General features: G+C 44.0%; 1 protein-coding gene across 2 annotated transcripts in view; it reads left to right on the forward strand.

Annotated features, from left to right (window-relative positions):
- Positions 1-384: 384 nt before the first annotated feature.
- mospd1 (motile sperm domain containing 1) overlaps positions 385-21,963 on the forward strand; it is a 61,337-nt gene continuing 39,758 nt past the window's right edge. Inside the window, exon 1 of one of the 2 annotated variants that reach the window (XM_072271099.1) lies at positions 385-461. The gene's annotated coding sequence lies outside the window, so the exon portion shown is untranslated. The other variant, XM_072271100.1, reaches the window with a different exon arrangement.

Raw genomic sequence — 21,963 nt, forward strand, 5'->3', positions numbered from 1 at the left:
TATATATAAATTTAAAAAAATCATTGAGAGGACTCAGTGGGCCAAGGATGTTCTTTCCCCTAGTGTCCTTGCGTTTTCCCCTGCGCCCGTGTTCTTTTTCCACATGTCCGTCCTCCCCAATGTTGCTTTGCCCCTGTTCTTTGTTTGTGCCCACGTTTTGATGCTTTCCCAAGAGTCACGTTCCCTTCTTGATGCCGATGTTCTTTCCTGCTGATCCTTCGAAGCATATTCCTACTGTCGTCTTTTGTGTCTCAGAATTCTCACTTTCCATAAATATTTTCCAGAGCTTGATTTGCCTGACCCGGGTGAGGAAATGTTTCTTTACCACTCAGGACCCAACGGTCCACCACCCCCAACCCCCCATCCGTTGACGTCAGCGCCGGAGGAACGCTGGTCCTCCAGCATCCCGGCGGCCCCCACGGCTGAGGCTGAGGGACGCTGCGGAATCGGTGGCGGAGCGGGTAAGGAAGGCTGTGCTCGGATATGCCGTTGTTGGCGTCGGTGGAGCGTCTCAGCATCGCGATCTGCTCCCCTTCGCTCGCACTGGGCTTCAGGTGCAGGCTATGGGATAGGAAACTCGCGCGGCATCGGGCACAGGATGGTCGGTGGCCCCCGTGTTGTTCTCCCTCGGGCAGGCGAGGCGATCCCTCGCCGGCGCGACGCTCCCTCGTACATCGGGCCGTTCCCTCGCGTCTCTTCGGCACTCCCTCCGGTCGAACTATCGCCAGTGCCCTGTTTCTACAACGTGTATAAGAGGGCGTTAATGCCTTTATGGGCTGTTGTCATTGAGTGCCTCTCGGTTGTTATTGCAGCTTTGGCGATTATTTTATGGGCGTTACAAATGTAGACTGAAGCTACATTTGTTGGCAGTGGATACAGTGATTATGTAGGTTAAGTAGGTAGTGACGTCCCCGCTTTGTCTTGGGTGCTGAGAGTTGATCCAGGCAGGTGTTCCATCACGCCGCTATCTTTAGTCTTCTTGATTGTAGAATGACTTTGGATGTCAGTTGCTATGGAACACCACTGTTCTGTTCTTGTCGCCAAAGCACTTACGTGGCTGTTCCAGTTGAGTGGCTTGAAATGGTTCATTGTACACTTCTAGCCTCTTATGACAATGACATGTGGTTCCAGTCACTCTAACTAAAGGAACCCGCAAATATCCAGTACCCTGGAATCGATCAGGTGCTACTTGATTTCCCAAGTGTCTCCAACATTTTCTCTTTTATTTTAGAATTCTAGCATCTTTATCTTTGTTGGGTGAAACTTTGTAGCACAGGGAAACCAGATCCATACACATTTCTGTAGTTAGGGTGTGCTGCCTCTATTTTTGTATCCAAATCATGGTATTGTTTGTTTTCCTGATTGTCTGTTGTATTTACAGGTTAACCAGTGATTTCTTTAATCAGGTTATGCAGATCCCTCTGATTATCACACCTGGGTCTTCCACTGCTTAAAAACAAACTCCACATTTCTGTTTTCTACCAAAATGGATGACCTCACATTTTCTACACTATATTCCATCTGGCACATCCTGATCCATTCACTATTCCTGATTACACCCACCCCCTCCTAAAATGTTGCATCCTGGTGGCTTGTGCTGCCACACAGTTTTGTATTATCAGCAAATTGTGTTAGACTTGGTCGCCTGTTCAAATCTTTTTTTTCCTCGTAGAAACATTTTTGCATAGTTGTGGAATTAAGGGTTATGGGGAAAAGGCAGATAGGTGGAGGTGAGTCCATGGCCAGATCAGCCATGATCTTATTAAATGGCAAAGCAGGCGTGACGGGCTAGATGGCCTACTCCTGCTCCTATTCCTTATGTAATCAATGATATTAGATTGTAAACAGCTGGGTCTTTGGACAGCGATTCCATTGAACTCTATCACAGGCTGAGTATGGGCACCATAGTAGCATGGAGCTTAGTGTGGCACTATTACAGCTGAGGGCATTCTGTAGTTCAATTTTGGTGCTGTTCTGTATCGAGAATCTGTACGTCCACCCGGTAGAGTGCTTGGCTTTTCTCTGGCTGCTCTTGTTTCTTCCTGCAGTCCAGAGACGTACCGGCTAGGTTGATTGGTCACTGTAAGTTGTCCCATGATTAGGTTAGGGTTAATCGGGGATTTGGTGTTGCTGGGGCAGTGTGGCTCGATGGGCTAAGTAAATAAACACTATCATGGTGCTGGAAGCGTGGTGACACTTGCACGATCCTTGAGTGGTCATTGATGCAAAACATCACATTTCACTGTATGTTTCAATGTACATGTGACAAATAAAATGAATCTTTAATCTCTACTTTGTCTGTTAAGCAGTGTCAGTCCATGCGTAATTTTGTGGACTAATTTCTTGTGTGGCATCTTATCACAGATTAAGGGTCTAGTACTTTCCCAGCTTATATGAAGAATAAACTCTTCTCAGGCTCCAGCTAGGTACAGGCATCGATCTTAATTCTAATATGATGGAAACCAGACGGTAGCCTCAGACATGGCGTCCATTGGAAACCCACTCACACAGACTTGTACCTCAACGATAACAACCACCAACACACCTCCCAATACAGAGCTGTTCTTTCTACTTGATTAACCATGTAAAATATATCTCAGACTGGAGAGTATCCACTAGGAAATAAGACAGTTACACATGATATTTCTACAGAATGGCTACAAGGTAAAGGAAACTAATTGGGCTCTTAAAAGGGCTGACGGAAAAACCAGGAAACCTAACAACAAGGAGGAACCCGTTCCTACTGTGGTCTTCTCTATATTTCCATGGTTTCTGTAAGGATTGCCAGGATCCTGAAGAAATACCAGATTAATTCCATTCACAAACCTGTAAGGAAACTGAAATCACAGCTTATGTGGGTCAAAGATGACCTGGGATACAGAATGGCTGGTGTTTACACGATTCCCTGTGAATGCAGAGCAACATATATCAGCCAGATGGGATGCATTGTGGAAATTCGTACCAAGGAACACTGGAGGTGTACCCGTTTGGGTTATCCCGAGAAATTGGCGGTAGCTGAACATTGCATTCGTAGTGGCATAGGATTGACTTCGATGGAACATAACTACTGTGCTATGCCAAAGGTTTTTGGGACCACCTGGTGAAGGAAGCCATTAAAATAAAACTAGAGGAAAATAATTTTAACCAAGACAAATGTCTCACTCTAAGTAAGAACTGGAATTGGATTGTAAACAAGGTGGGACAGTGGAAATATGATTGGATGAGGAATAACCAATCAGGAGGGACAGACAACTGGAGTGTAAATAGCATGGGACTAGACATGCCTAGGCATCATCCCTGATGAAGATGGCAGAGTTTGTCATCGAAACTTCGGTTAAAATCTATACCTGTACCCAGCTGGAAACCCAATAAGAGTTTATTTGTATTACCACAGATTCTTTGATAGTGTAATGAATAACATTGACTGTTTACCTTTGTCAACCAGTACAGATCTGAAATATTTATCACGTTTGTCAGTTTAGAGCAATATAACATGGGACAGGCCATGCGGCTGTCAATATTGTGTCAGTCTCAACGCTAATTTATACTAAATGCCCTCTTCCTGTGTATCATTATTATCCGTCTGTCTTCATCTTCATTGCATGTCCGTTAAACTTCAGATGAAAAACTTGCCCCTCACATTGCCTTTAAACTCTCATAACTCCACTCTCTCCCCCCCCCCCCCCCCGATCTTAAAAGCATGCTCTCTGATTTTTAACATTCCTACCCTGGGGCAAAGATTCTGACTCTATCCTACTCCTGCTCTCCTTTTTCTTATGTTTCTATCTCTGCCTCTCTTCATTTAAAAAATTTTTATCAGACAGCTGAGGAGAGCAAGTCATTGAGTGTATTTAAAGTGGAGGGTGATAGGTTCTTGATTAGTAAGAGCATCCAAAAAGTTTCAGGGAGAAGGCAGGAAAGTGGGGTTGAGAGGGATAATAAATCAGCCATGATGGAATGACAGAGCAGACTTGATGGACTGAATGGCCAAATTCTGCTGCTATGTCTTATGCTTTTATCAGGTGTCCCCTCAGTATCCAACTTTAGGGAGAACAACCCAAGTTTGTCCAAGCTTTCCTTATAGCTCTTGCTCTGTAATCCAGCCAACATCTTGGGAAATCTGTTCTGCACCCTCTCCTCATTCTCCACATCCTTCATTAGGAGTTTGGAGAGCAAATACACTCAAAAACTTCCATAGATGTACCGTGGAAGGGGGCTACTGCACAGGACTGAAAGAAGCTGCAGAAGGTTGTAAATTTAGTTGGCTCCATGTTGGGTACTAGCTTACAAAGTACCCAGGACATCTTCAAGGAGCAGTGTCTCAGAAAGGTAGCGTTCATATTAAGGCCCTCCAGCACCCGGGGCATGCCCTTTTCTCACTGTTACCATCAGGTAGGACATACAGAACCCTGAAAGCACACACTCAGCGATTCAGGAACAGCTTCTTCCCCTCTGTCATCTGTTTCCTAAATGGACATTGAACCTGTGAACACTACCTCACTTTTTTAATCTACAATTATTTCTGTTTTTGCACGTTTTTAATCTATTCAATATACGCATACTGTAAATTTATTATTTTATTTGTTTTTTTTCTTCTTTAATATTATGTATTGCATTGAACTATGGCTGATGAATTAACAAATTTCACGACACATGGTGGTGATAATTCTGATTCTGATACATACAGGTCCCAACTTTTCCTGCCCCATGTTGTATCTTAATTCCATGTAAACATATTCTCATGTTTGATTTTCTGACCTGAGTCTATCTTCATTGTCCAGCCTTTAATATAAAGCGTGTTGTGCCTTTTCCATCTTTCCTTTCTCTTCTCAATATTAGAATTAGAATCAGAATCAGGTTTATTATCACTGGCATGTGTCACGAAATTTGTTAACTTAGCAGCAGCAGTACAATGCAATACATGATAATATAAAAAGAAAGAATAATTAAATAAATTACAGAAGTATATATTTTTTAATTAAATAGATTAAAATAGTGCAAAAACAGAAGTAAATATATATATATATTTAAAAAGTAAAGTAGCGTTCAAGGGTTGCCCCTTGCCCATCCTCTGGGTCCCCCCCCCCCATGTCTTTCTTCTCGGACCTCCTGTCCCATGATCCTCCCTTATCCCTTTTGCCTATCACCTGTCCAGCTCTTGGCTCCATCCCTCCCCCTCCTGTCTTCTCCTATCATTTTGGATCTCCCCCTCTCCCTCCAACTTTCAAATCCCTTACTCACTCTTCCTTCAGTTAGTCCTGACAAAGGGTCTCGGCCTGAAACGTCGACTGCACCTCTTCCTAGAGATGCTGCCTGGCTTGCTGCGTTCACCAGCAACTTTTATGTGTGTTGCTTGAATTTTCAGTGTCTGCAGAATTCCTGTTGTTCAAGGGTTCAATGTCCATTTAGGAATCGGATGGCAGAGGGGAAGAAGCTGTTTCTATATCGCTGAGTGTGCGCCTTCAGGCTTCTGTACCTCCTACCTGACAGTAACAATGAGGAGGGCATGCCTAGGTCATGGGTGTCATTAATAATAGACATTGCCTTTCTGAGCTACCGCTCCTTGAAGATGTATTCTACAGAGGCTAGTACCCAAGATGGAAATGACTAATTTCTGTAGCTTTTCTTGGTCCTGTGCAGTGGTGCCCCCCCCCCCCCACATACCAGACAGTGATGCAGCCTGTCAGAATATTCTGCACGGTACATCTGTGGAAGGCTTTGAGTATTTTAGGTGACCAACCAAATCTCTTCAAACTCCTAATGAAATATAGCTGCTGTCTTGCCTCCTTTATAGCTGCATCAATATGTTGGGACCAGGTTAGCTCCTCAGAGATCTTGACCAGGAACTTGAAATTACTCACTCTCTCCACTTCTGATCCCTCTGTGAGGATTGATTCGAGTTCCCTCATCTTTCCCTTCTTGAAGTCTTACTGGCACTGAATGCGAGGTGGTTGTTGCTGCGACACTACTCAACTAGCTGGTATATACCTTGCTCCTGTACGCCCTCTCATCTCCATCTGAATTTCTACCAACAATGGTTGTATCATCAGCAAATTTATAGTTAGCAAAGGGAGGTACAGAAGGCCAGATTCTGCAGCTATCATCAGGGCTGTGGGAATGATGAGCTCTAGTCAACGAACAGCATCCTGACAGAGGTGTTTGTATTGTCCATGTGAAGAGCCTTTGAGATCGCTTCTGTTGTTGACTTTTTGTGGCAATAGGCAAATTGCAGTGGGTCCAGGTCCGTGCCGAGGCAGGAATTCATTTTAGCCATGAGCACCCTGTCAAAGTATTTCCTCACCATAGATGTGAGTGCTGCTGGGTGATAGTCATTAAGGCAGCTCACATTATTCCTCTTAGGCACTGACAGGTATTACTAACCAATAATATGAGTTCTTAATCTAGGTCACTTTTCAATTATTGTAATGGCTGTGAGATCATACCTATTTATTTATTCTTCTGCTGCTTCTTAGTCCGTCAACCATGGGCTGTTGACAGAGTCCTCTATCCTGGCCAGTCTTTCAAGTTATCCCCAGTTGTAGCCCATCCTTTCTCTCCCAGAGATGAGGTTTCTGTTGGTGTTTCTGTGGCGCTGGTTGTTATATGGGATGCTCACCCGTCCTCCTTTCGTGTCTGGGCTTGGAACCGTCCGTGGTGGAGTTTTGTTTATTTTTACATGTATTATGAATTCAGTTTTCTTGTTATAAATGCTGAAAGCATTCAGGTGAAGAAATTGTTCAGATTGTGTCTTTTTATACTTCTTCCCTGATGACTCCAATTGGATTTTATATTATTTGTGTAATATATATAGCTCAGTAAAATATACAAATCAATTCAGGATTAAAAATGATTGCTAGAAGGGCCATTATCAAGAAGATGAGAGCAAATCTGGTCCCAGATTCATGAAGGGCAGGTCCGGCGGGAAGAATTTAAAAAGAAGACAGTTTTCTAGAGTGGGTGTTGGAGTAGAGGGAGTCAGAGTAGGAGGGCTTTGGCTCAACAGGGCCTCAGCAATAATGGGTTGAGGTGAGATAAGTTACTTGTGAAGAATCGGAATAGGAACTATGTCTGTGAGGCCAATGTTCTGTACTGGGTGTTGGAAGTGGGTTGTCTGGGAGACTCCCAGCCTCCCGGACGGCCACATCTGCTCTAGGTGCGTCTAGCTGCAACTCCTTAGGGACTGGGTTACAGAACTGGAGATGCAGCTTGATGACCTTTGTCTGGTCAGGGAAAGTGAAGAGGCAATAGGGAGGGGCTACAGGCAAGTAGTTACACGAGGGCCTCAGGAGACAGATGAGTGGGTAACAGTCAGGAGAGGGAAGGGCAAGAGTCAGATACTAGAGAGCACCCCTGTGGCTGCCCCCCCTTAACAATAAGTATTCCTGTTTGAGTACGGTTGGGGGGACAACCTACCTGGGGGAAGCAACAGTGGCTGCACCTCTGGCACAGAGTTTGGCCCTGTGGCTCGGAAGGGTAGGGAAAGGAAGAGGATGGCAACATTCATACGAGACTCGATAGTTAGGGGGTCAGGCAGGCGGTTCTGTGGACGCAGGAAAGAAGCATGGATAATAGTTTGCCTCCCAGGTGCCAGGGTCTGGGATGTTTCTAATTGCGTCCATGATATCCTGAAGTGGGAAGGAGAACAGCCAGCGATCGTGGTACATATTGGTACCGACGACATTGACAGGAAAAAGGAGGAGGTCCTGAAAGCAGACTACAGGGAGTTAGGAAGGAAGTTGAGAAGCAGGACCACAAAGGTAGTCATCTCAGGATTACTGCCTGTGCCATGTGTCAGTATAGGAATAGAGTGAGGTGGAGGATAAATGCATGGCTGAGGAATTGAAGCAGGGGGCAGGGATTCAGATTTCTGGATCATTGGGATCTCTTTTAGGGCAGGAGTGACCTGTAGAAAAAGGACGGGTTGCACTTGAATCCCAGGGGACCAATATCTTGGCAGTGAGGTTTGCTAAGGCTGTTAGGGAGAGTTTAAACTAGAATTGCTGGGAGGTGGGAACCGAACTGAAGAGACGGAGGAAGGGGTGGTTGGCTCACAAATAGAGAAAGCTTGTAGGCAGTGTGAGAGGGAGGATAGGCAGGTGATACAGAAGGGATGTGCTCAGACTGATGGTTTGAGATGTGTCTATTTTAATGCAAGGAGTATCATGAACAAAGCAGATGATCTTAGAGTGTGGATCAGTACTTGGAGCTATGATATTGTGGCCTTTACAGAGACTTGGATGGCTTAGGGGCAGTAATGGCTACGTAGAGTGCCAGTCTTTAGATGTTTCAGAAAAGACAGGGAGGGAGACAAAAGAGGTGGGGGTGTAGCACTGTTGATCAGTGATAGTGTCACGGCTGCAGAAAAGGAGGAATTCATGGAGGGATTGTCTACAGAGTCTCTGTGGGTGGAAGTTAGGAACAGGAAGGGGTCAATAACTCTACTGAGTATTTTTTTATAGACCACCCAATAGTAACAGGGACATCGAGGAGCAGATAGGGAGATCGATTCTGGAAAGGTGTAATAATAATGGGGTTGTCGTGGTGGGAGATTTTAATTTCCCAAGTATCGATTGGCATGTCCCTAGAGCGAGAGGTTTCGATGAGATGGAGTTTGTTAGGTGTGTTCAAGAAGGTTTCCTGACACAATATGTAGATAAGCCTAGAAGAGGAGAGGCTGTACTTGATCTGGTATTGGGAAATGAACCTGGTCAGGTGTCAGGTCTCTCAGTGGGAGAGCATTTTGGAGATAGTGATCACAATTCTATCTCATTTACCATAGCATTGGAGAGGGATAGGAACAGACAAGTCAGTGAAACGTTTAATTGGAGTAAAGGGAAATATGAAGCTATCAGGCACGAACTTGGAAGTATAAATTGGGAGCAGATGTTCTCAGGGAAATGTACGGCAGAAATGTGGCAAATGTTCAGGGGATATTTGTGTGGCGTTCTGCATAGGTACGTTCCAATCAGACAGAAAGGATGGTAGGGTACGGGAACCATGGTGTACAAAGGCTGTAGAAAATCTAGTCGAGAAGAAAAGAAAAGCTGACAAAAGGTTCAAAAGAACTAGGTAATGATAGAGATCTACAAAATTATGAGGCTAGCAGGAACGAGCTTAAGAATGAAATTAGGAGAGCCAGAAGGGGCAATGTGAAGGCCTTGGCGAGCAGGATTAAGGAAAACCCCAAGGCATTCTACAAGTATGTGAAGAGCAAGAGGATAAGACTTTACAGAATAGGACCAACCAAGTGTGACAGTGCAAAAGTGTGTATGGAACCGGAGGAGGTAAAGGAGTTACTTAATGAATATTTTGCTTCAGTATTCACAACAGAAAAGGATCTTGGCGATTGTAGGGATGACTTACAGTGGACTGAAAAACTTGAGCATTTATATATTAAGGAACAGGATGCGCTGGAGCTTTTGGAAAGCATCAAGTTGGATAAGTCACCGGGACCGGACGAGATATACCCCAGGCTACTGTGGGAGGTGAGGGAGGAGACTGCTGAGGTTCTGGCGATGATCTTTGCATCATCACTGGGGATGTGAGAGGTTCCGGAGGATTGGAAAGTTGCAGATGTTGTTCCCTTATTTAAGAAAGGGAGTAGAGATAGCCCAGGAAATTATAGACCGGTGAGTCTTGGTTCAATGGTTGGTAAATTAATGGAGAAGATCCTGAGAGACAGGATTTATGAACATTTGAAGAGGCATAATAGGATTAGGAATAATCAGCATGGTTTTGGGAAAGGCAAGTCATGTCTTATGAGCCTGATTGAATTTTTTGAGGATGTGCCTGAACACATTGATGAAGGTAAAGCAGTAGATGCAGCGTATATGGATTTTAGCAAGGCATTTGATAAGGTACCCTATGCAAGGCTTATTGAGAAAGTAAGGAGGCAGGGGACCAAAGGGGACCTTGCTTTGTGGATCCAGAACTGGCTTGCCCACAGAAGGCAAAGGGTGGTTGTAGTCACGTCATATTCTGCATGGAGGTCGGTGACCAGTGGTGTGCCTCAGGGATCTGTTCTGGGACCCCTTTTCTTCACGATTTTCATAAGTGTCCTGGATGAGGAAGTGGAGTAAATTTGCTGATGACACAAAGGTTGGGGATCTTGTGGTTAGTGTGTAGGGCTGTCAGAGGTCACAGTGGGACATCGATAGGATGCAAAACTGGGCTGAGAAGTGGCAGATGGAGTTCAACTCAGATAAGTGTGAGGTTGTTCATTTTGGTAGGTCAAATATGATGGCAGAATATAGTACTAATGCTAAGTCTCTTGGCAGTGTGGAGGATCATAGGGATCTTGGAGTCCGAGTCCATAGGCCGCTCAAAGCTGCTGCGCAGGTTGGCTCTGTGGTTAAGAAAGCATACGGTGCATTGGCCTTCATCAACCGTAGGATCCAGTTTAAGAGGCGAGAAGTAATGTTACAGCTATATAGGACCCTGGTCAGACCCCACTTGGAGTACTATGCTCAGTTTTGGTCACCTCACTACGGGAAGTTTGTGGAAACTATAGAGAGGGTGCAGAGGAGATTTACAAGGATGTTGTTTGGATTGGGGAGCATGCCTTATGAGAATAGGTTGAGTGAAATCGGCCTTTTCACCTTGGAGTGAGAGGTGACCTGATAGAGGTGTAGAAGATGATGAGAGGCATGATCATGTGTGTACTCAGAAGCTTTTCCCCAGGGCTGAAATGGCTAACATTATAGAGCACAGTTTTAAGGTGCTTGGAAGTGGGTCCAGAGAAGATGTCAGGGGTAAGTTTTTTACGGAGAGAGTGATGAGTGCGTGGAATGGGCTGCTGGCAATGGTGGTGGAGGCAGGTACGATAGGTTCTTTTAAGAGACTCCTGTATAGGTACATAGAGCTTAGAAAAACAGAGGGCTATGGGTAACTCTAGGTAATTTCTGAAGTAAGTACATGTTCTGCGCAGCATTGTGGGCTGAAGGGCCTGTATTGTGCTGTAGGTTTTCTATGTTTCTATGTCCCATCAGGCTATGAGATTTATCTGCCTCAATGCTCTTTAAGAGATTCAACAATACCTCCTCCTTTACCTTGAAATGCCCTAAATTATTAATATGCTTGGCACTGATCTCCATATCCTCCATGTCCATCTCCTTGGTAATTACTGATGTGAAGATAATGACCTTATTGAGTGATCCTACCATCTCCCTTGTTAACCTTTTGCTCTTGATGTATGTATAGAATGGATAGGGAAAGTTGTCTCATTCTTTTTCTCTCCCAGGATAGTGGAATCTAAAAAAGTGTCTCAGAAAGGCAGTGTCCATTATTAAGGACCTCCAGCACCCAGGGTATGCCCATTTCTCACTGTTACCATCAGGTAGGAAGTACAGAAGCCTGACGGCACACAGTTAGCGATTCAGGAACAGCTTCTTCCCCTCTGCCATCCGATTCCTAAATGGACATTGAAGCTTCGAACACTACCTCACTCTATTTTTAATATACAGTATTTCTGTTTTTGCACATTTTTAAAAATCTATTCAATATACCTATTTATTATTATTATGTTTGTTTGTTTTATTTTTTTTCTCTCTGCTAGATTATGTATTGCATTGAACTGCTGCTGCTAAGTTAACAAATTTCACGTCACATGCCGGTGATGGTAAACCTGATTCTGATAAAACAAGAGGGCACAGGTTTACTGTGAGAGGGGAAAGATTTAAGACGTACCTGAGGGAAAAATTTTCCCACAAAGAGGATGGAGGACATATGGAACCAGCTGCCAGAGGATGTGGTGGAGGGAAATACAATAAGAAAATAGACACAAGGGATTCTGCAGATATTGGCAATTTTGAGCAACACACAAAATTCTGGAAGAACTCAGGAAGGTGCCATGGTTGACGTGAGAGTTGGAATGTAATACCTCTGCTCCACCTACCAAAAGCAGAATTTCCTAGTGGCCAACCGTTTTAATTCCTATCCCCATTTCTGTTCCGACATGTCAAGTCCATGGCCTCCTCTTCTGCCATGATGAGATCACTCTCAGGTTGGAGGCGCAACACCTCATATTCCATCGAAGTAGCCTCTAACCTGATGGCATGTACTGTATATCGATTTCTCCTTCCTTTTTTTCGCTTTCCTTCCCCCCCCCCCCCCCCATTCCTCACTCTGGCCTCTTACCTCTTCTCCTCATCTACTTATCACCACCCCCTCCTTCCCTTTCTCCCATGGTCCACTCTCCTCTCCTATCAGATAACTCCTCCTCCAACCTTTTACCTTTTCCACCCATCTGGCTTCACCTATCACCTTCTACCTTGTTCTCCTTCCCCTTCCCCTATCACCCTGTTCTAGCTTCTTCCCCCTTCCTTTCCAATGCTGAAGAAGGGTCTCGGCCCGAAATGTCTTTTCCATAGACACTGCCTGACCTGCTGAGTTCCTCCAACATTTTGTGTGTGTTGAGTTGGTTTGTTTCTGTGTTGTGACTGATTGATTACTGTCAATTATCCTGCCCCCGCCCCAAGCCCAGCAAACAGGATAAGTACTTGCAAGGTTGAGTGGGAGTGAGACTAACTACATTGTAGTACAGACTTGATAGGCTGAATGGTTAGTGCCCACAATTTATGTCATGGAAATGCCGGCCGATACTTGAATATTTTGGGGCCTTGCTGTGGACAGGTTACACCACTGTTAGATTATCTGAAGAGTTTTGGAACGTTTCGTGGTACAGCAACGTAACAGTGTTTCTTGATGATCAAGCAGCAGTAATGTAGATATACTACGCCACTGTGTCCATGGGAACATTATGAATATAAATTGTTACTTAGTCATTAGGATAGTCACTAAAATTGAGATTGCACAAGACACCAGACAAGGATGAATGCTAAGATCTTTTTAGGTTGTAGGTCTGCAGGATACTGTTAGGGGGTGGGGGGAGCTGCAACGATTGGGTCTCTGGCACTGTGGCTCAGAAGGGAAGCGGCCAGGGGAGGAATGCAGTGGTAATAGTCAGAAGAATAAACAGGAGAGTCTGTGGATGTGATGGAGAGACCCAGATGGTATGTTGCCTCCCAGGTGCCAGGGTCAGGGACATCTTGGATCATGTCCACGATACAGGTTTCCCCCAACATCCGAAGGTAGAGCGTTCCTATGAAACCGTTCGTAAGCCGAATGTCGTAAAGCGAAGAAGCAATTACCATTTATTTATATGGGAAAAATTTGTGAGCGTTCACAGACCCAAAAATAGCCTACCAAATCATGCCAAATAACACATAAAACCTAAAATAACAGTAACATATAGTAAAAGCAGGAATGATATGATAAATACACAGCCTATATAAAGTAGAAATACACCCTATCCTCATTATATGTGTCTTCAGACTATGCAGATTCACAGTTATGCGAGGAACCTATTTCTACCAACGTCTTGTTATATGCGTCCAAAATTCATAGTTTTGCGAGGAGCATTGCCTTCCTGCCAATACAAGTCACGTGCGCGCGCTTCACAGTCTCTCTGTTGGGATGAGGATCACCGCTTTCCCGCCAATACAAGTCAGGTGCGCGCGCCTCACAATCTCTCTCCCACCACTCTCGCATTGGTTTTGGCAAGGTGTGGATGCGCGATCTTAAACTTCTGTTGGTTTTACCTATGGTGCAGTAATTTTGCGCTTGAAATATTTAACAATGCCTCCAATGTCACGTCTTGGGCTGTCAGCAGAGCGGCAGAGAACCGCTTTAACACTTGAAAAAAAGTTGGAAATTATAAACAGCGCAGCGTCAGCTGAAGGTAACACAGCTCTGGGACTCTACTGTCGGGAACAGAATCTTGCCTTTAAAGTTCTTTTGTTGCTTGACAATGCGCCAGTCCATCCTGAACATTTGGACAGCATTCATCCTAACATAACAGTGCGTTTCCTGCCGCCTAACACAACATCGCTGATTCAACCACTCAACCAAGGTGTAATGCATATTCAAGGTGTACGTTTTTTTTTACGGCAAACTATCTCTCAGATGCTGCAGGCAACAGACAATTTTGAAAATCCCGGGAGTTTACCAACGGTGAGGGAATGGTGGAAGTCAGAACACTTGGCACAAATGGCGATGGACTTGGACCCACGTTTAGAACGGAGTCAGCATTTCAGTCTTTCCCTGCCGTCAACCCTTATTCCCTACAAGCAAATTTATGCTGAGAAACAAAATGCTGCCAAGCAAACAACCCTCACCACTTTATGCAAATCGCTGTAATCTTTCTGCTGCCGGCAGTTCTAAGAGTTCTGTGAGTCTTCCTTCACCCCTTGCTGTGCTTGATATTATCCTGACAACCACAACCATCCACCTTATCCATGTAAAGCTGCCCGACACCACAACAACCACTCATCTCCCAGAGGGAACACACCTGCCACTGTTGACAAAAGAATAAATCAAGGAAGGTATTGCACCCGTGGCTGACAAGGGAAATTAGGGATAGTATCAATTCCAAAGAAGCAGCATACAAATTAGCCAGAAAAAGTGGCTCACCTGAGGACTGGGAGAAATTCAGAGTCCAGCAGAGGAGGACAAAGGGCTTAATTAGAAAGGGGAAAAAAGATTATGAGAGAAAACTGGCAGGGAACATAAAAACTGACTGTAAAAGCTTTTATAGTTATGTGAAAAGAAAACGATTGGTTAAGACAAATGTAGGTCCCCTACATACAGAAACAGGTGAATTGATTATGGGGAGCAAGGACATGGCAGACCAATTGAATAACTACTCTGGTTCTGTCTTCACTAAGGAGGACATAAATGATCTTCCGGAAATAGTAGGGGACAGAGGGTCCAGTGAGATGGAGGAACTGAGGGAAATGCATGTTAGTAGGGAAGTGGTGTTAGGTAAATTGAAGGGATTAAAGGCAGATAAATCCCAGAGTGCTTAAGGAAGTAGCCCAAGAAATAGTGGATGCATTAGTGATAATTTTTCAAAACTCTTTAGATTCTGGACTAGTTCCCGAGGATTGGAGGGTGGCTAATGTAACCCCACTTTTTAAAAAAAGGAGGGAGAGAGAAACCGGGGAATTATAGACCGGTTAGCCTGACATCGGTGGTGGAGAAAATGCTGGAGTCAGTTATCAAAGATGTGATAACAGCACGTTTGGAAAGCGGTGAAATCATCGGCCAAAGTCATCATGGATTTGTGAAAGGAAAATCATGTCTGATGAATCTCATAGAATTTTTTGAGGATGTAACTAGTAGAGTGGATAGGGGAGAACCAGTGGATGTGGTATATTTGGATTTTCAAAAGGCTTTTGACAAGGTCCCACACAGGAGATTAGTGTGCAAACTTAAAGCACACGGTATTGGGGGTAAGATATTGATGTGGATAGAGAATTGGTTGGCAGACAGGAAGCAAAGAGTGGGAATAAACGGGACCTTTTCAGAATGGCAGGCAGTGACTAGTGGGGTACCGCAAGGCTCAGTGCTGGGACCCCAGTTGTTTACAATATATATTAATGACTTAGATGAGGGAATTAAATGCAGCATCTCCAAGTTTGTGGATGACACGAAGCTGGGTGGCAGTGTCAGCTGTGAGGAGGATGCTAAGAGGATGAAGGGTGACATGGATAGGTTAGGTGAGTGGGCAAATTCATGGCGGGTGCAATTTAATGTGGATAAATGTGAGGTTATCCACTTTGGTGGCAAAAACAGGAAAACAGATTATTATCTGAATGGTGGCCGATTAGGAAAAGGGGAGGTGCAACGAGACCTGGGTGTCATTATACACCAGTCATTGAAAGTGGGCATGCAGGTACAGCAGGTGGTGAAAAAGGCGAATGAATGGTATGCTGGCATTTGTAGCAAGAAGATTCGAGTACAGGAGCAGGGAGGTACTACTGCAGTTGTACAAGGCCTTGGTGAGACCACACCTGGAGTATTGTGTGCAGTTTTCTCCCCCTAATCTGAGGAAAGACATCCTTGCCATAGAGAGAGTACAAAGATGGTTCACCAGATTGATTCCTGGGATGGCAGGACTTTCAGATGATGAAAGGCTGGATGAACTAGGCTTATACTCACTGGAATTTAGAAGATTGAGGGGGGATCTTGTTGAAACATATAAAATCCTAAAGGGATTGGACAGGCTAGATGCAGGAAGATTGTTCCCAATGTTAGGGAAGTCCAGAACGAGGGGTCACAGTTTGAGGATAAAGGGGAAGCCTTTTAGGACCGAGATTAGGAAAAACTTCTTCACACAGAGAGTGGTGAATCTGTGGAATTCTCTGCCACAGGAAACAGTTGAGGCCAGTTCATTGGCTAAATTTAAGAGAGAGTTAGATATGGCCCTTGTGGCTAAAGGGATCGGGGGTATGGAGGGAAGGCTGGTACAGGGTTCTGATTTGGATGATCAGCCATGATCATACTGAATGGTGGTGCAGGCTCGAAGGGCCGAATGGCCTACTCCTGCACCTATTTTCTATGTTGGTGAGTACTGTACACCCTCGGATGTTAACTTTCTATGATTTATTACACTGAATATTCCCTTAAATTGATTAAATATAATACAAATGTTGCCTTGTGGTACTGCTTTCGTGTCATATTGGTATAAAGATGTGAATAAGTTACAGATAAAATGTATTTAGGAAGCCCTCTGAAACGCATCCAGATTTTCTCCATTTAAATAATTGTTCACATTATGCGATTTCACATTATGCGTCAACTTCAAGGAACGTATCCCTCGCATATAAGGTGGATAGGGTGTACTTCTCTATAATCATTGCCTGCACCGTTCTCCGTAGCGAAAATCCCACGCAAGCGCTCTCAACAGAAACATGGCGCAAGCGCTCTCGGCAAAAACAGTCTCTCCAGTAACCTTTAAGCTATGAAGCTGCCACATCATACCAAATAACCCTTTAAAATACAGAACCGATATGAAGTAGAAATAATGTACTTACAGTGTAGTATCACTTACGGGAATCTGGAAGACAGCACCAAGTACACTGGTGATGGTGTGTTAGGCAGAGTCGTCGGAGGTTGGGGTGGTGCAGTGGCCCCCATCCTCCAGGCAGCAAACTGATACCGATCCGTGAAGCATGCAGGGGTACAGCGGTAGCCAGGGTGCACCCAGCACATCTTTAAGAAAAAAGCCAAAATAAACAAGCTAATTAATTAGGTGCCACCCGGCACGTAAATGTCAGCCCAAATCAGAGGCGACGCAATCAGCAATCGCCTTTGCTTAGCCTCGCGCATTTTTCTATCATACAGTTCTTTGTACAGACTCAAACCATCTTGCAAATATGCCCTAAACCGACATACCCTTTCAAAATTAAAGTCAAACGAACCGAATCAAACAGATGGTAAATGACTTATTGGAATAAATGTAGAACGTCACTGTCACTATAAAACTTCAGTAACTTGCCTTTCTGTTTATTTAAATCATATACAGTGACACTATTTTCCGACACTATTTTCTTCAGTAAGGCGCCGCACAGACACACCACGATCAAGCTTCTGCAATAACTCCACTTTCTGCATTATTGATGATGATTCATGCTTCCTTCTCTTTTTCTCATTGTTACCTATAGGGGTATCTGCAGTTCTTTTTGACATTTTCACAGTGAAATTAAACACAAAGTCAACAGTGAACACAAAATCAGTGAACAGCAAATGCACGTGTAACCAGTACGAGTGCTGAGCCACAACTGACGTCTGGCGGCCTCTGCTAGTGCTGCCACCTCACACCCGAGTGACGTCAGCTGTTGGCGAAAAAAACTTTGGTTTTTGGAACTTTCTGAATTTCAGAATTTCAGGTAAAGGAATGTGCACCTGTACAACACCTTCAGTCCTATATTTGTCACTCCCAGCACGGATGGAAAGCGTGCAAGGGAGCCGGCTGGATTTGAACTCGGGTGCCTTCACTCTGAAGTCCGGCTCTGATGCCACTACGCCAGCAGCTGACTATATATATAATATTTTCTTTTCTAATATTCATATGTTCGTATATCTGTGCACTTGTAATGCTACAGTGACACTGTAATATCCTTTGGGATCAATAAAGTATCTATCTGTCTATCTATATACAACCTTGAGATTCAACTTCTTGCAACCACAAAACAAAGAAACATAATTGAATTCATGAGAAACCCCCACATGATTAAGACTTTCGAATATCCATTGTGTGAAAAGAAAGAACAAATCGTGCAAACAAAAAAGTAAACAGTCTGATGAACATGAACTGTAGTCCTCAGAAGTGAGTCCACAGCCACAAGCCAGGTCAGTACTGCAGCCAGTCCAGGAGCCCGATGGCTGCAGGCCACAGCCATGAGCCAATTCAGTGATTGTCACCCTGATAAAGTATATTTACTAAAGTTGTTAGTAGTCTTGTTAACTGCCTGCAAAGTGTTGCCATGTCTTACCAGTGCCATCTCTGCTCTGGTAGATCAAACTGGCATCTTGCTCAGTAACCGTTTTAATGTATAAGAGGATTCCCCAAAGTTTTAAAAATCCATTGTCTACAAGAGTTGCCCTTGAATGGTCTCACCTATATTGTCTCCTCCTAATCCCTTTTGTTCTAAGTACATTTATTATCAAAGTATGTGCACATTGCACAGCTTTGAGATTCATTTCTGAACAGGCAGCCACGAAACGAAACCCAAAAGAACTGGTCAGGTGTCAGATCTCTCAGTGGGAAAGCATTTTGGAGATAGTGATCATAATTCTATCTCCTTTACAATAGCATTGGAGAGAGATAGGAACAGACAAGTTAGAAAAGCATTTAGTTGGAGTAAGGGAAATTCTGAGGCTGTCAGGCAGGAACTTGGAAGCTTAAATTGGGAACAGATGTTCTCAGAAAAAAGTACGGAAGAAATGTGGCAAATGTTCAGGGGATATTTGTGTGGAGTTCTGCATAGGTACGTTCCAATGAGACAGGGAAGTTATGGTAGGGTGTAGGAACCGTGGTGTACAAAGGCTGTAGTAAATCTAGTCAAGAAGAAAAGAAAAGCTTACAAAAGGTTCAGAGAACTAGATAATGTTAGAGATCTAGAGCATTATAAGGCTAACAGGAAGGAAATTAGGAGAGCCAGAAGGGGCCATGAGAAGGCCTTGGCGGGCAGGATTAAGGAAAACCCCAAGGCATTCTATAAGTATGTGAAGAGCAAGAGGATAAGATGTGAAAGAATAGAACCTGTTAAGTGTAACAGTGGGAAAGTGTATATGGAACCGGAAAAAATAGCAGAGGTACTTAATGAATACTTCAGTATTCACTATGGAAAAGGATCTTGGCAATTGTAGGGATGACTTGCAGTGGACTGAAAAGCTTGAGCATGTAGGTATTAAGAAAGGATGTGCTGGAGCTTTTGGAAAGCATCAAGTTAGATAACTCGCCGGGACCGGATGAGATGTACCCCAGGTTACTGTAGGAGGCGAGGGAGGAGATTACTGAGCCTCTGACGATGATCTTTGCATCATCAATGGGGACAGGAGAGGTTCCGGAGGATTGGACGGTTGCAGATGTTGTTCCTTTATTCAAGAAAGGGAGTAGAGATAGCCCAGGAAATTATAGACCAGTGAGTCTTACTGCAGTGGTTGGTAAGTTGATGGAGAAGATTCTGAGAGGCAGGATTTATGAACATTTGGAGAGGCATAATATGATTAGGAATACGGTGGTGGAGGCAGATACGTTAGGGTCTTTTAAGACACTTTTTGATAGGTACATGGAGCTTAGAAAAACAGAGAGCTATGGGTAAGCCTAGTAATTTCCAAGGTAGGGACATGTTCGGCACAACTTTGTGGGCCAAAGGGCCTGTATTGTGCTGTTGGTTTTCTCTGTTTCTAACTCTTTTAAAAGAAGACCATTGGACACCTAGTGTTCAGAGAGGGAAAAAAAAACAAATCATGCAAACAGTAACACAATCAAATAGCGTTCTGAACTGAAATCCACAAAGAGAGTCTGAGACCCATAGTTCAGCGCAGAGCTGAATAAATATTGCAGAGCAGCTAGCTGAACTGTCCTGTACCTCACCTCAGGCCCTACACCCTGACCTTTTTAATCTGGCGCCTAAATCAACATACAAACATTGCTTCAATACACTCTGGGGCCTGGACCCCACTGCCTCGATTCGACCCATACCCGGTATTTCCGATTTGGCCTGGCCTTTAAACCTTCGTCCAAACATCAGGTTCAGTTTGTTGACACACAGCACAGAGTAAGACCTTCCGGCCCTTTGAGCTGCGCTGCCAAGTAATCACCCAGTTTAATCCTGGCCTGGTCACAGGACAATTTACAATGACCAATTAACCCACCAACTGGCACGTCTTTGGAATGTGGGAGGAAACCGGAGCACCCGGAAGGAACCTACACAGTCACTGGGAGGATGTACAAATTCAGTACAGGCAGCAGCAAGAATTGAACCGGGGTCGCAGGTATTGCTAACCACCACGCTGCAGTGCCACTACAGTTGCTTCAATATGCTGTGGTAACTGGACCCCACCGCTTCAGTTCAGTCTGTACCTGACCTTTCCAATTCGGCAAGATTGAACCTCGGATCTTCCTCTCTCTCAGCAACAGGCCCACCACCTATTCTCAGTTCGGTCACGTCAAATTGGCTAATGTCCAAAGGGAAGTTATAGACTACGTATTACTTTTGATGATCGTTTGTCAGAAAAAGTGTGATTAACAAAGTCATTTTCCTTGTTTCATTAGCCATCAGCCAGAAGTGGCTAGGATTCACCAGGGCTATCTTAAACCAGAAATTTGCAGCCATCAGCCGTCTTTTACCTTGTCCTCCTCACCAAACGCTCTTCTCAATGCACAATTCTTACTTGCAAATGGTGGAAAGTAATCAGTGATGTTGTGACAAAGGGAACCCAGTCCATCTCAGGCTACAGGGAACAAGAACAAACAGTTGTCAACACTGCAAAATTCAGGAGGTAATTCAGCCTGCATCCCAGAGTGGATGTTGCTGTAACCCAACAGGAAGCGGACACCCAAAACTAGCATCCTCAATGATCAGCTGATTCATTTCAATAATCTTTTGTTTCTAATTTTACTAACATGCAGATTATCTTTAAAGTAGTACTTGGGCCTTTTGACCTGATTTGGAGAGAGAGTTTTAAATGTTGAACCAGGCTTGACACTTAAATTGTGGGAGCAAGACATCTAATTCAGATTTAGGCAAATGCATCTTTTAGCCTAATCTTACATCTACCTGCATCTTTATCAGCAATTTTGCATTATAAAGTAATGCCAGAATCAGAATCAGGTTTATTATCACTGGCATGTATCGTGAAATTTGTTACTTAGCAGGAGCAGTTCAATGCAATACATAATGTAGAAGTAAATAAGTAAATAAGTTGCAGTATATTTATATAGAGTAGATTAAAAATTGTACAAAAACAGAAATAATACATATTAAATAACTGAGATAGTGTACATAGATTCAATGTTCATTTAGGAGTTGGATGGCAGAGAGGAAGAAGCTGTTTCTGAATTGCTGAGTGTGTGCCTTCAGGCTTCTGTACCTCCTGCCTGATGTTAACAGTGAGAAAAAGGGCATACAGTGGGTGCTGAGAGTCCTTAGTAATGGATTCCACCTTTCTGAGACACCACTCGTTGAAGATGTCCTGGATACTTTGTAAGCTAGTACCCAAGATGGAGCCAACTAAATTTATGACCCCCTGCAGCTTCTTTCGGTCCTGTACAGTAGCCCCCTTCCATACCAAACAGTGATGCAGCTTTGCAGAATGCTCTCCACGGTACATCTATAGAAGTTTTTGAGTGTATCTGTTGACGTACCAAATCTTCTCAAACTGCTAATGAAGTATAGTCACTGTCTTGCCTTCATTATACCTGCATCAAGATGTTGGGACCAGGTTAGGTCCTCAGAGATCTTGACACCCAGGAACTTGAAACTGCTCACTCTCTCTACTTCTGATCCCTCTATGAGGATTGGTTTGTGTTCCTTCATTTTACCCTTCCTGAAGTCCACAATCAGCTCTTTCGTCTTACTGACGTTGAGTGCCAGGTTGTTGCTGCGACACCAT

This window comes from Mobula birostris, chromosome 10 (assembly GCF_030028105.1).
Source record: "Mobula birostris isolate sMobBir1 chromosome 10, sMobBir1.hap1, whole genome shotgun sequence".
In the NCBI taxonomy this organism is placed as follows: domain Eukaryota; kingdom Metazoa; phylum Chordata; class Chondrichthyes; order Myliobatiformes; family Myliobatidae; genus Mobula; species Mobula birostris.